Source organism: Ovis aries, chromosome 3, assembly GCF_016772045.2.
Source record: "Ovis aries strain OAR_USU_Benz2616 breed Rambouillet chromosome 3, ARS-UI_Ramb_v3.0, whole genome shotgun sequence".
In the NCBI taxonomy this organism is placed as follows: domain Eukaryota; kingdom Metazoa; phylum Chordata; class Mammalia; order Artiodactyla; family Bovidae; genus Ovis; species Ovis aries.
The window spans coordinates 105,386,833-105,401,630 of record NC_056056.1 but is presented as its reverse complement, the minus strand read 5'-3'; positions in this window follow the sequence as shown (position 1 = coordinate 105,401,630).

Below are 14,798 nucleotides of genomic sequence, written 5' to 3'. Positions count from 1 at the left end.
GACCACCAGTATCCCTCATAAATATAGACATAAAAATTGTTCATTGCTATTATATACACAAACAATTGATTTTTGTTATGCTAATCCTGCGCCCTTGCTGAAATCATTTATTAGTTCTAAGAGTTTTTTGGTAAATTCCTTAGTATTTTCTACACATACCTTTAATAAATCTGCACATAGACAGTTTTATTTCTTCTTTTCTGATCTGCATGCCTGTTATTTCCTTGTCTTGCTTTATTGCACTGGCTAGAACTTCTGCTGCTGCTAAGTCGCTTCAGTCGTGTCTGACTCTGTGCGGCCCCATAGACGGCAGTCCAAAAGGCTCCCCTGTCCCTGGGATTCTCCAGGCAAGAACACTGGAGTTGGTTGCCATTGCCTTCTCCAATGCATGAAAGTGAAAAGTGAAAGTGAAGTCGCTTAGTCATGTCCGATCACCAGCAACCCCATAGACTGCAGCCTTCCAGGCTCCTCAGTCCATAGGATTTTCCAGGCAAGAGTGCTGGAGTGGGGTGCCATTGCCTTCTCCCAGCTAGAACTTCTGGTAACATGTTAATTAACTTTCCCTTGTTAATGGTCTTGGTGGGGAAAGCATTTAGCTTTTCATGGTTAAATATGGTGTTAGCTGTAAGTTTTTTACGGATGTTTTTATCGAGGAGATTTCTCTTTATTTCTATTCTTGAGAGTTTTTATTATGAATAGGTATTGAATGGTGTGTGTCTTCCTTGCATCAGTTGAGATGATCATGTAATATTTCTTCTTTAACCATGCAATGAAGTGGATTACATCTAGAAATCTGAACCAGTCTCGTATCTTTGGGATAAAATTCACTTGGTCATGGAGCATTATTCTTTTTTCATGCTGCTGAGTTCCATTTGCTAATATTTCCTTAATAATTTTTCTGTCTATATTAATTTGTACTTTCTTTGTCTGGTTTTAGTATCAGGGTACTCGTGATCTCATAAAATTAATTAGGATAACACTGTAAAATCAGTGTCACTTCCTCTTTGATTGTTTGATAGAATTGTCCAGAGAAACCCTTTGAGCTTGAAAATTTCCTCCTATGCAATTTCTAAATAATGAATTGAATTTCCTTAACAGTTATAAAGCTGTTTATATTATCTACTTCATGTTGTTGAGTTATGGTAGTTTGTGCTTTTTAAGCTTACATTTCATGTAAGTTGCTAAATATATATATGCAGTTATTTATACTATTTTTTAATTAACATTTTAATATCTACAGGACATGTAGTGATTTTTCCTGCTTCATTCCTGGTATTAGTAATTTGTGTCTTCTTTCCCTATTTTGTTCAGTCTTGCTAGAGGCTTGATTCATGAATTTTATCTTGTTTCATGAATTCTTTTTCTCTCTTTGTTTTTTGCTTGCTTTCATTTTCATTGTTTTCTGTTCATATATTTTTATTTTCTTCTTTTTGCTTGCTTTGGGATTATTATTGCTCTTCTTTTTTTGGTTTCCTGAGGTGATAGGCTAGATTATTGATTTGAAAATGTTCCTCTTGGGACTGACCAGTGGCTAAGACTCCATGCTTCCAATATGGGGGGTATGGGTTCAATCCCTGGTTGGGAAACTCAGCAAAAATAAAAATAAAGAAAATGTTCCTCTTTTCTAATGAAAGGATTAGCAGTATAAAATTTCTTCTCAGTATTGCTTTAAAAGTTCCACAAACGTTGATGCAACATATTTTCATTTTCATTCAGTTCAGTGTCAATCCCTTGAAACTTCCTCTTTGACCCACGGATTATTTGGAAGTAGTTGTTTAGTTTCTAAATATTTCAGAGTCTTCTGCATACAGCAGAAGACTGTTATTGATTTCTAGTTTGAGTCCATTGTAGTCAGAGAACACACTTCAAGATTTCAACTATTTTATCTTTGCTGAGGTTTGTCTTATGGCTAAAGATATGATGTTTCTTGGTATATGACCTGAGAGCACATGAGAAAAAAACGTTTATTCTATTAGTCTGGGGCTATTTTATCAATACCAGTTAGATCCTGTTGGACGATGGTAGGATTTTTAAAAATATTTATTTGCCCATGTCAAATCTTAGTTGCACGTGGGCTCAGTAGTTGCCATGCACAGGCTTAGTTGCTCCATAGGATGTGGGGTTTCAGTTCCCCAACCAGGGATCAAACCCATGTCCCTTGCATTAGAAGGTGGATTCTTAACCACTGGACCACCAGGGAAGTTGATGGTGTTGTTGAGTTCTTCTCTATCCTTGCTGGTTTTCCACTGATTTTTCTATCAATTGTAGAGAGACAAGTACTGAAGTATCCAACTACAATGGTGACTGTATTTCTCTTTTCAGTTCTACTAGTTTTGCTTCACATATGCTTCATTCTGTATTAAAAAGCAAAGACATCACTTTACTGGAAAAGGTCCATATAGTCAAAGCTATGGTCTTTCCAGCAGTCATGTATGGATGTGAGAGTTGGACCATAAAAAAGGTTGAGTGTTGAAGAATTGATGTCTTCAAAATGTGGTGCTGGAGAAGACTCTTAAGAGTCCCTTGGATAGCAAGGAGATCAAGGAGTACATCAAGGCTGTATATTGTCACCCTGCTTATTTAACTTATATGCAGAGTACATCATGAGAAACGCTGGGCTGGAAGAAGCACAAGCTGGAATCAAGATTGCCGGGAGAAATATCAATCACCTCAGATATGCAGATGACACCACCCTTATGGCAGAAAGTGAAGAGGAACTAAAGAGCCTCTTGATGAACGTGAAAGAGGAGAGTGAAAAAGTTGGCTTAAAGCTCAACATTCAGAAAACGAAGATCATGGCATCTGGTCTCATCACTTCATGGGAAATAGATGGGACAACAGTGGAAACAGTGTCAGACTTTATTTTTGGGGGCTCAAAAATCACTGCAGATGGTGACTGCAGCCATGAAATTAAAAGACACTTACTCCTTGGAAGAAAAGTTTTGACCAACCTAGATAGCATATTCAAAAACAGAGACATTACTTTGCTGACAAAGTTCCGTCTAGCCAAGGCTATGGTTTTTCCTGTGGTCATGGATGGTGTGAGAGTTGGACTGTGAAGAAAGCTGAGCACCAAAGAATTGATGCTTTTGAACTGTGGTGTTGGAGAAGACTCTTGAGAGTCCCTAACCCTTGAACTGCAAGGAGATCCAACCAGTCCATTCCGAAGGAGATCAGCCCTGGGATTTCTTTGGAAGGAATGATGCTGAAGCTGAAACTCCAGTACTTTGGCCACCTGATGCAAAGGGCTGACTCACTGGAAAAGACTCTGATGCTGGGAGGGATTGGGGGCAGGAGGAGAAGGGGACGACAGAGGATGAGATGGCTAGATGGCATCACTGACTCGATGGACGCGAGTCTGAGTGAACTCCGGGAGATGGTGATGGACAGGGATGCCTGGCGTGCTGTGATTCATGGGGTCGCAAAGAGTCGGACATGACTGAGCGATTGAACTGAACTGAACTGAAGGGAAATCAACCCTTTATTGGAAGGACTGATGCTGAAGCTGAAGCTCCAATACTTTGGCCACCTGATACAAAGAGCCAACTCATTGGAAAAGACCCTGATGCTGGGAAATATTGAGGGCAACAGAGGATGAGATGGTTGGATAGCATCACCAACTCAATGGACATGAGTTTGAGCAAACTCTGGGAGGTAGTGGAGGACAGGGGAGCCTGGTGTGCTGCAGTTCATGGAGTCACAAAGAGCCAGACACGACTTAGTGACTCAACAGCAACAAGTTTCGTTTGCAGGTTGGACTCTGGGCCCTGAGGTATGCAAAGTATTAGCTGGACTGGTGGGGGTGTAGCGGTGGGACATGCTGGGCAGGGGATGTGACTTTGAGGAATGAAACTACTCAGCTTCCCACAATCCTAAAGCTGGCACTGAGGCAGCAGCCAGAGGGGCCCCCAAGGTAAAGCAACGGGAGACTCATCCCCCGTTGACCAGAGCTCCAAGACAAAAATAGCAGGGTGATTAGGGGAAAAGGCTGGACCCTGCACAGACCACATATTTCTCGTTACTGAAGTCAGGAGACCTCCCCAGCCACACATGGTGCAGAAAAGGATCCTTGGAGACCAAAGAGGGAGCAATGTCAAGGGATGGTCTATGGCACTTTTCAGTAGGCTGCATCTTGGCGAAGAGCCGTGTGTGCACATATGCAAGATCCTGAGATATACCAAGTACGGACTGTGCACCAGGCCAATCAGAATGACTGGCCAAAGCAAACCCGGAAGAAATGCCCCAAAAAGGTAATTCACCCTGCCACGAGGGCCAACTCAGCAACTCAGGGCTTTTCTCTCTGAGTCTGCCCATGTACACTTTTTCCTCCTAATCAAGACTTTACTTGCTTCACTACTTCCCGTCTTTGTGGAAATTCTTTTCCTCAAAGCCAAGGGGCCAGGGCCCTTTTCACTGACCACTGGTCTAGTGGCTAGGATCTGTTGTTTTCGCCACCGCCACCCAGCCCAGTCTCTGGTTGGAAATCCAGGCCCCACTCCAAGGCACTGCAGGTCGAGGCCACCTGAGATTAGCACCATCAGGACTGTGGTCCTGACACTGGGCAGTGGCACCAGCCAGATCCCTGAGGCCTGGGGGGGCTGGGCAGCTGGGTGGTATTTGGCCTTTGGTGTGAGGACAGGGGTACCCACGTAGGCAGGAGAGCAGGGGAAGGATGGGTTGGAACTGTCACTCAGCAGGCCTGAAGTGGAGCAGGAAGTGCAGCAGGAAGCCTCAGAATGGAAGTTCAGGGCTGTTTCAATGTTTTACACCTTCCAGATGCCTTATTAGCATTTTAATAGGGCTTTCCAGTCCACAACCCCCAGAGTTGCTGAGGCACCCCAGGCTGCCTCTTCTGAGCTCTGAGAAGAGGATGGGAGTTGAAGTGGGTCAGAGGCTCCCCAGGGTTGATGCTGCCTCCAGGGCAGACAGGGAGAGTGAAGGCTGGAAAGGAACTTGAGGAGTGTGCAGGGTGGGAGTGCCTGTCATCCCCGGGGAGCGGCAGGAAAGACGGACTGGGCATCAGGAAGACAGAAGTAGATTAATTTTATTCTCTCATGGATGAATGACTATGTCTGCCCAGAAACAGAGGCAGGTTCCAGCGCTGTGACTGCGTTAATTGCCATCCAGGCAGGGACAAGGAGGAAGGACATGGGCTGGTTGGGGGGGTAGGGGGGCTGGGGCTGGGGGAGTGCCTCAGAGCCCTTCTTTTCTCTGTGGGAGAAAAATTAATGCTGGCCGTGGGAGAAGGAGTGGAAGCGGTGGTGGTGCGGGTGGCGTGTGTGTGTGTGTGTGTGTGTGTGTGTTATGTGTAGAAGTGAGGGGGAGCCCTTGGAATTGAGCCGGAGAATAACACTAAGTGGGCTTCCCGGGGGGTGGTAGTGGTAAAGAACCCACCTGCCAAGGCCGGAGACCTGAGAGACGCGGGCTCCATCCCTTTCCCTGCAGAAGGGAATGGCAACCCACTCCAGTATTCTTGCCTGGAGGATTCCATGGCCAGAGGAGCCTGGTGGGCTACAGTCCCGTGGGCTCGCACAGTCCGTGGAGTCAGACACGACTGAAGCAACTTAGCAGGCAGGCACAGCACAGCACTAAACAGTCTCAGTCCTCAACTCTGGCAACTTCAGAGGCTGGGGCTGACTCAGCCAATGCCATGGCCTCCTCCCCAGGTGAGCTCTGGGCCTCTCGCCCACCTCCCCCACCCTCCAGTGGCCCCAGCACTGCTCCACCTTTACGTCCCCGGTATTTTCCCACCCCCCTTCCTCTCCCCCAGCTGGCTCATTCCCAGCCGACCAACTCCTGCACCGCTTGGAGTTCCAGCTTCCGGTCCCGCCGCGTACTGCCCATTCTGTGTTCATGACCATTTTGGCTTTCGGGGCTTCTCATTTCTAGTCCTTCGCCCCATCATCTCTGAATCTATCGCTCTCATACTTTCCCATACCACCTGCCCAGGAAAGCGCCAACCCTCAAGAGCGATCCAGCTGGCCACGCCCAGGATGCGGAGCACCGGGGCAGAAACCACCCGGGTGATAAGCGGCGGAGCTTGATGGCTCATCCCCGCCGGAGGGATACGCGGTGCGCAGTGCCCCAAGGGCCCCGGCAGTCCCGCTCCGGGACTCTAGCTTCTCAGGTGTCCTCACCCCTTTCAGCAAAAAACCCCGCCCTCCACGCCTCTGGAACGAACTCTTCTCATGCCCATTCCTGTACAAAACCTCACTTCCCTCCTTCCTCTCTCTTCCAGCGGAATCTAAACCCTGGGATCACATCCCTCCCCCTTTTCAGAACCAGCTACTCTCCCCGTCAGCCTCCCTCTCACCACCTCCCTTTTTTTTTTTAATTGGAGTATAATTATAATGTGTTAGTTTCTGCTGTATAAGAGCTGAATCAGCTATGTGTATACATGTATCCGCTCCCTCTTGAGGCTTCCTTCCACCCCCTCACTCCAGCCATCTAGATCATCACAGAGCACCAAGCTGAGCTCCTCGCACTATACAGCAGCTTCCCGCCAGCTAGTTATTTTACACAAGGTAGGGTATATATGCTTCCCTCGTGGCTCAGTGGTAAAGAACCACCTAAAATGCAGGATATGCAGGTTCAGTCCCTGGGGTCAAGAAGATCCTATGGAGGAGGAAGTGGCACCCCACTCCAGTATTCTTGCCTGGGAAATCCCATGGGCAGAGGAGCCTGGGGGGCTACAGTCCAGGGGGGTCGCAAAGAGTCAGACCCCACTTATCGACTAAACAACAACAAGAGTGTGTATAGAACAATGGTCCTCTCTAAATTCGTCCCACCCACCCCTTCCCCGACTGTGTCCCCAAGTCTGGTCTCTACTTCTGTGATTCTTTGCCTGCCCTGCAAATAGGTTCATCAGTAGCGTTCTTCTAGAGTTCATGTATCAACCTCTACTTGAGAAACAGCTAGTGGGCGTAGAGCTCAGGGTTAAGGCATTGGACTGCAGAAACACAGTCATTTACCAAATCTCTCCGAGACCAAAAAGCTGACATATTTAAAATCAATTTGCCGAGTGACCAATTCCGCAACTACCAACATCCACCCCCCCCCCCAACGTTTTTCTCTTAATTGCTTAGAAAATGTGTCATCATAAGCGTTGCATGTGTGCGTGCTAAGTCGCTTCAGTTACATCCTACTCTTTTCGACCCCATGGACTGTAGCCCACCAGGCGCCTCTGTCCATGGGCTTCTAGGCAAGAATACTGGAGTGGGTTTCCATGCCCTCCTCCAGGGGATCTTCTTGACCCAGGGATCGAACCCACATCTATTATGTCTCCTGCACTGACAGGCAGGTTCTTCACCACTAGCGCCATAGGAAGTTTCAAATGTTGGATGATGCTTTTCATCATTTTGGCTCTTGGATTATTTTTAGATTAGAAGTTTTATTTTTGGTTTCTCCACCACATTTTATATTGGATTTATGGATTTGTGATTCACATTTCTAAAGCTGACTACTTCTCAAAAGTTACTTCTAAAGGTTTCCATAATACATGAGCCTTTAAAAAAAATTTCAACCTTTGGTTTGCAGAGAAAACAGTTTGACCCTTCAAGTGTAATTTTACACCAATTTGCAACTTCTCTTTCTCTCTTTTTCAGTGGTTTGGCAGTCAGCCAAATAAAAGTTTCTTCTGCATGTTCAGTTCAGTTCAGTCGCTCAGTCGTGTCCGGCTCTTTGTGACCCCATGGACTGCAGCACACCAGGCCTCCTTGTCCATCACCCACTCCCAGAGCTTACTCAAACTCATGTTCATTGAGTCGGTGATGCCATCCAACCATTTCATCCTCTGTCGTCCCCTTCTCCTCCCTCCTTCAATCTCTCCCAGCATCAGGGTCTTTTCAAATGAGTCAGTTCTTCACATCAGGCGGCCAGAGTATTAGAGTTTCAGCTTCAGCATCAGTTCTTCCAATGAGTATTCAGGACTGATTTTCTTTAGGATGGACTGGCTGGATCTCCTTGCAGTCCAAGGGATTCTCAAGAGTCTTCTCCAACACCACAGTTCAAAAGCATCAATTCTTTGGTGCTCAGCTTTCTGCATAGTCCAACTCTCACATCCATACATGACTACTGGAAAAACCATAGCTTTGACTAGAGGGACCTTTGTTGGCAAAGTAATCTCTCTGCTTTTTAATATGCTGTCGGGGTTGGTCATAACTTTTCTTCCAAGGAGTAAGCATCTTTTAATTTCATGGCTGCAGTCACCATCTGCAGTGATTTTGGAGCCCCCCAAAATAAAATAAAATAAACACTGTTTCCACTGTTCCCCATCTATTTGCCATGAAGTGATGGGACCAGATGCCATGAGTTTTCTGAATGTTGACTTTTAAGCCAACTTTTTCATTCTCCTCTTTCACTTTCATCAAGAGGCTCTTAAGCTCTTCTTTGCTTTCTGCCATAAGGGTGGTGTTATCTGCATATTTCTCCCGGCAATCTTGATTCCATCTTGTGCTTCATCCAGCCCAGTGCTTCTCATGATGTCCTCTGCATATAAGTTAAATAAGCAGGGTGACAATATACAGCCTTGCCGTGCTCCGTTCCTGATTTGGAACCAGTCTGTTGTTCCATGTCCAGTTCTAACTGTTGCTTCTTGACCTGCATACAGGTTTCTCAGGAGGCAGGTCAAGTGGTCTGGTATTCCCATCTCTTTCAGAATTTTCCACAGTTTGTTGTGATCTACACAGTCAAAGGCTTTGGCATAGTCAATAAAGCAGAAGTAGATGTTTTTCTGGAACTCTTTTGCTTTTTCGATGATCCAACAGATGTTGGCAATTTGATCTCTGGTTCCTCTGCCTTTTCTAAATCCAGTTTGAACATCTGGAAGTTCATGGTTCAAGTACTGTTGAAGCCTGGCTTGTACAATTTTGAGCATTACTTTACGAGCGTGTGAGATGAGTGCATGTTAATTCTGCATGTTAATTTTTCACATATCCATGACAACCTCCCCAGTGGCAAAATCCCAGAGCGGGAGCTGTAGTTCAATATAGGCACAAGTCTTTAAACTAGCGTTGACAGTAAATGCAGTTGAGGGACAAATCCACCCATTGGCATATATATATATATATATATATATATATATATATATATGTATGTATATATGGATTCCATATATATGGGTTCCATCCCTGGTCTGGGAAGACCCCATATGCTGCAGAGCACCACAACGACTAAAGCCCATAGCTCCTGAGCCCACGCTCCAGAGCAACAGAAGTCACCATGGAACGTGCACACCACAACTAGTGAGTAGCCCCCACTAGCCTGCACACAGCAATAGAGACCCATTTATTTATTTTTGGGTGGTAAAAAAAAAATTAAAAAAAGAAGTGCCCTGCTCCTGAAATATGAAAACCCACAGAAGACTGACCTTTATCAGAGCTGGACTGAGAAATCCATAGGAAAATATCTGGTAAAAATAGACCTGAAAACTTGCAAACCAAGCTAAACTACTAAACATAAATGAAAAAACAAACCAAACTTACAGAAAAATCTTCCATGTTGTATAAACCACAGCACACAAATTTTTATATTTTTAAAAGTAATTGACCAAAACAATTTTGAGGGGAACTCCAAGGATCACTCATCAGGGAGATGGGTTCTTCAGCAAATTGATTTTCAAGAAATCAGTTTTCAGTTCATTGGACTTTGGGAAGCAGTGATTGGTTATTTGGCAAACTGACCTATTTTTTCAACCTCTCCATCTTTCCTGGGTCTTCTTCTCTGGAAGCCACCATCAGGTTACCCGGGGCTCCCATAACTGCTTCCTGTTACAGTCAATAAAATAGGCTGGAATAGGATGTGGCCACATCAGCCTTTAACCTAGTATTTTGTACCCTCTTCTGGGCTTCCCTGGTGGCTCAGATGGTAAAGAATCCGCCTGCAATACAGGATACCTGGGTTCAATCCCTGGGTCGGGAAGATCCCCTGGAGAAGGAAATGACAACCCACTCTAGTATCCTTGCCTGGAAGATCCCATGGACGGAGGAGACTGGCTGGCTTTGGTCCACGGGGTTGCAGAGTTGGACATGACTGGGTGACTTTCACTTTGTACTCTTTTCTGCTGGATTTGCCCCCTCATTCACACTCTTAAGTCATAGGACTGTTTTCTTCTCTTCTCCCCACACTGATCTAAGAGTCCCAGCCCTGATTAAGCCCCCAGAACCCCACTCTCAAAACGTACTTGGGTATGACCGACCGTTTTAGGCCATCCGGCCAAGCAGGTAACTTCACGTGGATTGCTAGCCAACCCAGCTCTACCAATACCACCTGTTTTCCTCCAGGCGTGCTGTGGGCTCCTCCCCTTCTCAGCCCCTCCTTTTTGCTGTTCACACTTCCTCCCTCTCTCTGGTCCTTCTCCAATCACTCCTCCTGAGTGTTCTTGTAGAACACCACTCATCCAGCCTGTTCACTACTTCCACACACGGATGGGAGATATTCGCCTTCCAGAACCAAAAAGGAAGCTGCTGGGAAAGAAACCTGGCCCTTTCCTCACAAGAGAGAACAGGTTATGTCTATATATTGCAGTGGAAAGAAACCCTCTAGCCATCTCCATACACTGACATCTCCCACCCTGACACATCCTCTCTCATGACCTTGTATCCTCTCTCCACCCTCATCCTAATTTCCTTTCACAACCTAGCTTCCTAGACTAGCTAGTGATACCATTTCTCCTTTGTCCCAACCAATAGACACTTCCTGATCTTTTTCTTTCCTAACACCCTTGCAACATTTGGCGAGTAGATACCTCCTTCCAGACACTCTCTTTTGTGCATCGTCTCTGGCCTGGGCTTCTCAGTCTCTTTTGCACCATCCCTTTCCCCTGCTATCATCTTAGAGGTCAGTGAGCCTAGCTTTGGCCTTAAGACTCACCTGTTCTACAGTGTGGAGATTCCTTAAAAAATTGCAAATAGAACTACCTTATGACCCAGCAATCCCACTGCTGGGCATACACACCGAGGAAACCAGAATTGAAAGAGACACATGTACCCCAATGTTCATCGCAGCACTGTTTATAATAGCCAGAACATGGAAACAACCTAGATGTCCATCAGCAGATGAATGGATAAGAAAGCTGTGGTACATATACACAATGGAGTATTACTCAGCCGTTAAAAAGAATTCATTTGAATCAGTTCTGATGAGATGGATGAAACTGGAACCGATTATACAGAGTGAAGTAAGCCAGAAAGAAAAACACCAATACAGTATACTAACACATATATATGGAATTTAGAAAGATGGCAATGACGACCCTGTATACAAGACAGCAAAAAAGACACAGATGTGTATAATGGACTTTTGGACTCAGAGGGAGAGGGAGAGGGTGGGATGATTTGGGAGAATGGCATTCTAACGTGTATACTATCATGTAAGAATCGAATCACCAGTCTATGTCTGACGCAGGATACAGCATGCTTGGGGCTGGTGCACAGGAATGACCCAGAGAGATGTTATGGGGAGGGAGGTGGGAGGGGGGGTTCATGTTTGGGAACGCATGTAAGAATTAAAGATTTTAAAATTTAAAAAAATAATAATAAAATAAACTGAAAAAAAAAAAAAGACTCACCTGTTCTATAAGCAGATCCTGGCTAGTCCCACCCACTCACAGGCTTAACCACCTCTGCTGTGCTGCTGTGGGGTCTCAGGTCATTGTCCTGGGCCATGATCTTAATAGTTCAAGACCACACTTGGATGTCTCCTTGGGGTCTAGAATGAAACACATATGAAGTGCACTTGTTCTCTTTCCCTCAAATATGCGTCCGTTGCCCAAACCAGGAAGTTCCTCTCCCACCATCACCAAATCCAAGTTGGGCAGCACCTCTGCTTTAATGTCTCTGAAAGCCACTTTGGCCTCCTCATTCTATTGCTCCTGGCTCGGCACAGGCAGTCATTACTTGCTTCTTGGGATAAGACCAGTTCCCTTGGCTTTCTGATCTTCTAATCTGCACCCAACATGGTGGCCAAAGGTATCTCCTTAATGCAAGGTTAGCCATACCCTCCCTCCCCTGGCTTGCCTCTATGAGGCTCGGAGCTTTTTTTAATTTTATTATTATTTATTTATTCATTTTGGCGAGGCTGGCTGCCTGGCCTACTCTCTAGTTGCAGTGTGCAGGCTCTCATTGTGGTGGCTTCTCTTATCGTGGGAGACAGGTTCGAAGGGTGTGAAAGCTCCAGTAGTTGTGGCATGTGGGATCCAGAGCGCAGGCTCAGTAGTTGGGCTCCCGGGCTCCAGAGCGCAGGCTAGGTAGTTGCGGCTCCGGGGCTCCAGTGCGCAGGCTCAGTAGTTGCGGCTCCGCTCTAGAGCGCAGGCTCAGTAGTTGTGGCTCATGGACTTAGTGGCTCCATGGCACGTGGGATCTTCCCGGACCAGGGATTGAACCTGTGTCTTCTGCATTGGCAGGTGGGTGCTTTACCACTGAGCCACCAGGAAAGCCCATATTTTTTTAAAAAGTTTTTTTTTTTTTTTTTAAGATGTGGATCATTTTTAAAGTCTTTATTGAATTTATTACAATATTGTTTCTGTTTTATGTTTTGGAGTTTTGGCCACAAGTTATGTAAGATCTTACTTAGCACCCTGACCAGGGATTGAACCCACACCCCTTGCCTTGGAAGGAGAAGTCTTAACCACTGGACTGCCAGAGAGGTCCCGAGTCTCAGAGATTTCAAGAGAACACTTCAAGATAAGGGGCCTTGTGTAATTTAACATTCTCTCTCCAGCTCCAAAATTCAGCTTAGGCTCCTAGAAAACTTGCCTGACCCCATCCTGCAAGGTGTCCTGTAGAACAGAACTCAGCTCACATTACTCTGAAGAGGGTCTTCATTGTTTGTGAGCTTCTAGACAGCAGGCCTGGTCTGACTCAGTTTTGCCTCTCCAGAATCTAGCTTATGCAGGCATTCAGAAGTGTTTGATAAAGAGACCTGAAAAATCTTGGGCTTCTTGGCCCATGGTGTTTCAGTAGAGACTTTGACATTGGTCAGGAAGAAGAGACAGGGATCCCTATGGGGAAACCCAAAATTCCAAGTCACAGCTTGACTGGGAGACTTCTGAGGGCAAAGGCAATTGGAGGCAGTGCAGCTTTTCCTCCTAATTGCACGCTTGCTCAGTCGTATCTGACTCTTTGTGACCCCATGGACTGTAGCCCACCAGGCTTCTCTGTCCATGGGATTTCCCAGGCAAGAATACTGGAGTGGGTCACCATTTCCTCCTCCAGGGGATCGTCCCGGCCTCAGGATCGAACCCAGGTCTCCTGCATTGGCAGGCAGATTCTTTACCACAGAACCACCTGGGAAGGCCTTTCCTCCTAACTGGGAAGATGTAATTTCCATCATTCTGTTTCCCTGGGGCTCTGCCCTGCAAAGTGAAGGTGGTTCACTTGGCAAGGTCTGTCCTGCTGCGAAGGCAGTGAGGGCGGCTTGGGCAGTGTAAAGGCGCCACAGGCATTTGCTGACTGCATGCATGAAGTGCTTTTGGCTTAACCTCGAGACAGGTGTGCATTTTTGAGCACCCAGACCTCCCCTTCTGCCCTGTTATGCTTGACTTAGAGGGACTCCAGCCCCCTCGAGGAGTGCCTTCTGAGCACTGAGGTGCCAGCATGGCGCCATGGTGGCAGTCAGCGCACACGTGCTTTAGAGCCTTCTTTGGTGAGGCCACCAGTCCTCGAGGTGCTTTGCTGCGGGGCCGCTCCTTAGATGCCACTGACCTGGGACCAAACGGTGCAGGTAGATCAAATACGTTCCCAGCCCAGTGGCCACTGGCATCCCGGGTCGAGGTGTCATCAAGAGGGCAGCCAAGAAGCAGGCAGCATCTACCTAGCGCCTGAGTCCAGTCCAACAGGCTGTTTCCTCAAACCAAAAGAGACGGGTGACTAATTCACTATGACAGCACAGAGCCCGTGCCAAGTCCTTCCTGAGCGGGGCGAGAGTCACTTCCAAGGAAGCATAAAGCTGAGTCTATAAAGCATGGCGCTCTTGGCCTCAGTGCTCACAAGTGACAACCCTGCCAAAGCTCTGCGATGCATGGCGTGCCTGGCATCCATGGTTAGAGGCAATGAGCTTGCCAAAATGCTGTGAAAAATCACTTTCCAAGGTAGAGAGACTAAAGGGAAAGACTGTAGGTATTTCACTGGCTTGGAGCCATGGCAGCTTAGCTAGTTGATGGAAAATCAGTCACCATTCACATTCACATCAAATGGAAAGACCCATAAAGCAGTACGCTTTGGTCTAATACACTAACAAAAATGAACATTTTAAGGACAATTCACAGTGTTGAGAAGGGTATGGTATAACTGCTGTCTTCACACACTGCTCTCAACAGCATGTATTTGTACAACCTCCCATGGAGGGCAATTTATCATTATCTGTCAAGAACTGCAAGAGTTCATGACCCTCTCTCCAAAGAAAATAAAGCAAGATATGGAGGAAAGTTTCATTAGAGTGTTAATTGTCATTTTGACAGAGGTTTCAAGTGCTCAAATTGTAGTGCATGACAAACGTTTTAATATTGTGTTCAGTACCGAAAGGATGATGGTGAGCACAGCATGACAACATGGAAGAGTGCCTGTGGCAACCACAGGACCCAACTCCACGTATGTGTGTGTGTGTGTGTGTGTGTGTGTGTGTGTGTGTGTAAGGATGACAAGTGAGTGAAACAGCCTTCACAGGAAAGTGGAATCTGGGTTGGTCCACCAAAATGATCACTGTGGTTGTGTCTGGGAGTGGGAGTGATGGGGAGTTATTTTTTCTCTTTCAAATTTAGAATAATGCAATATAACACAAAAAACCTTTTTTAGAGATGTGAG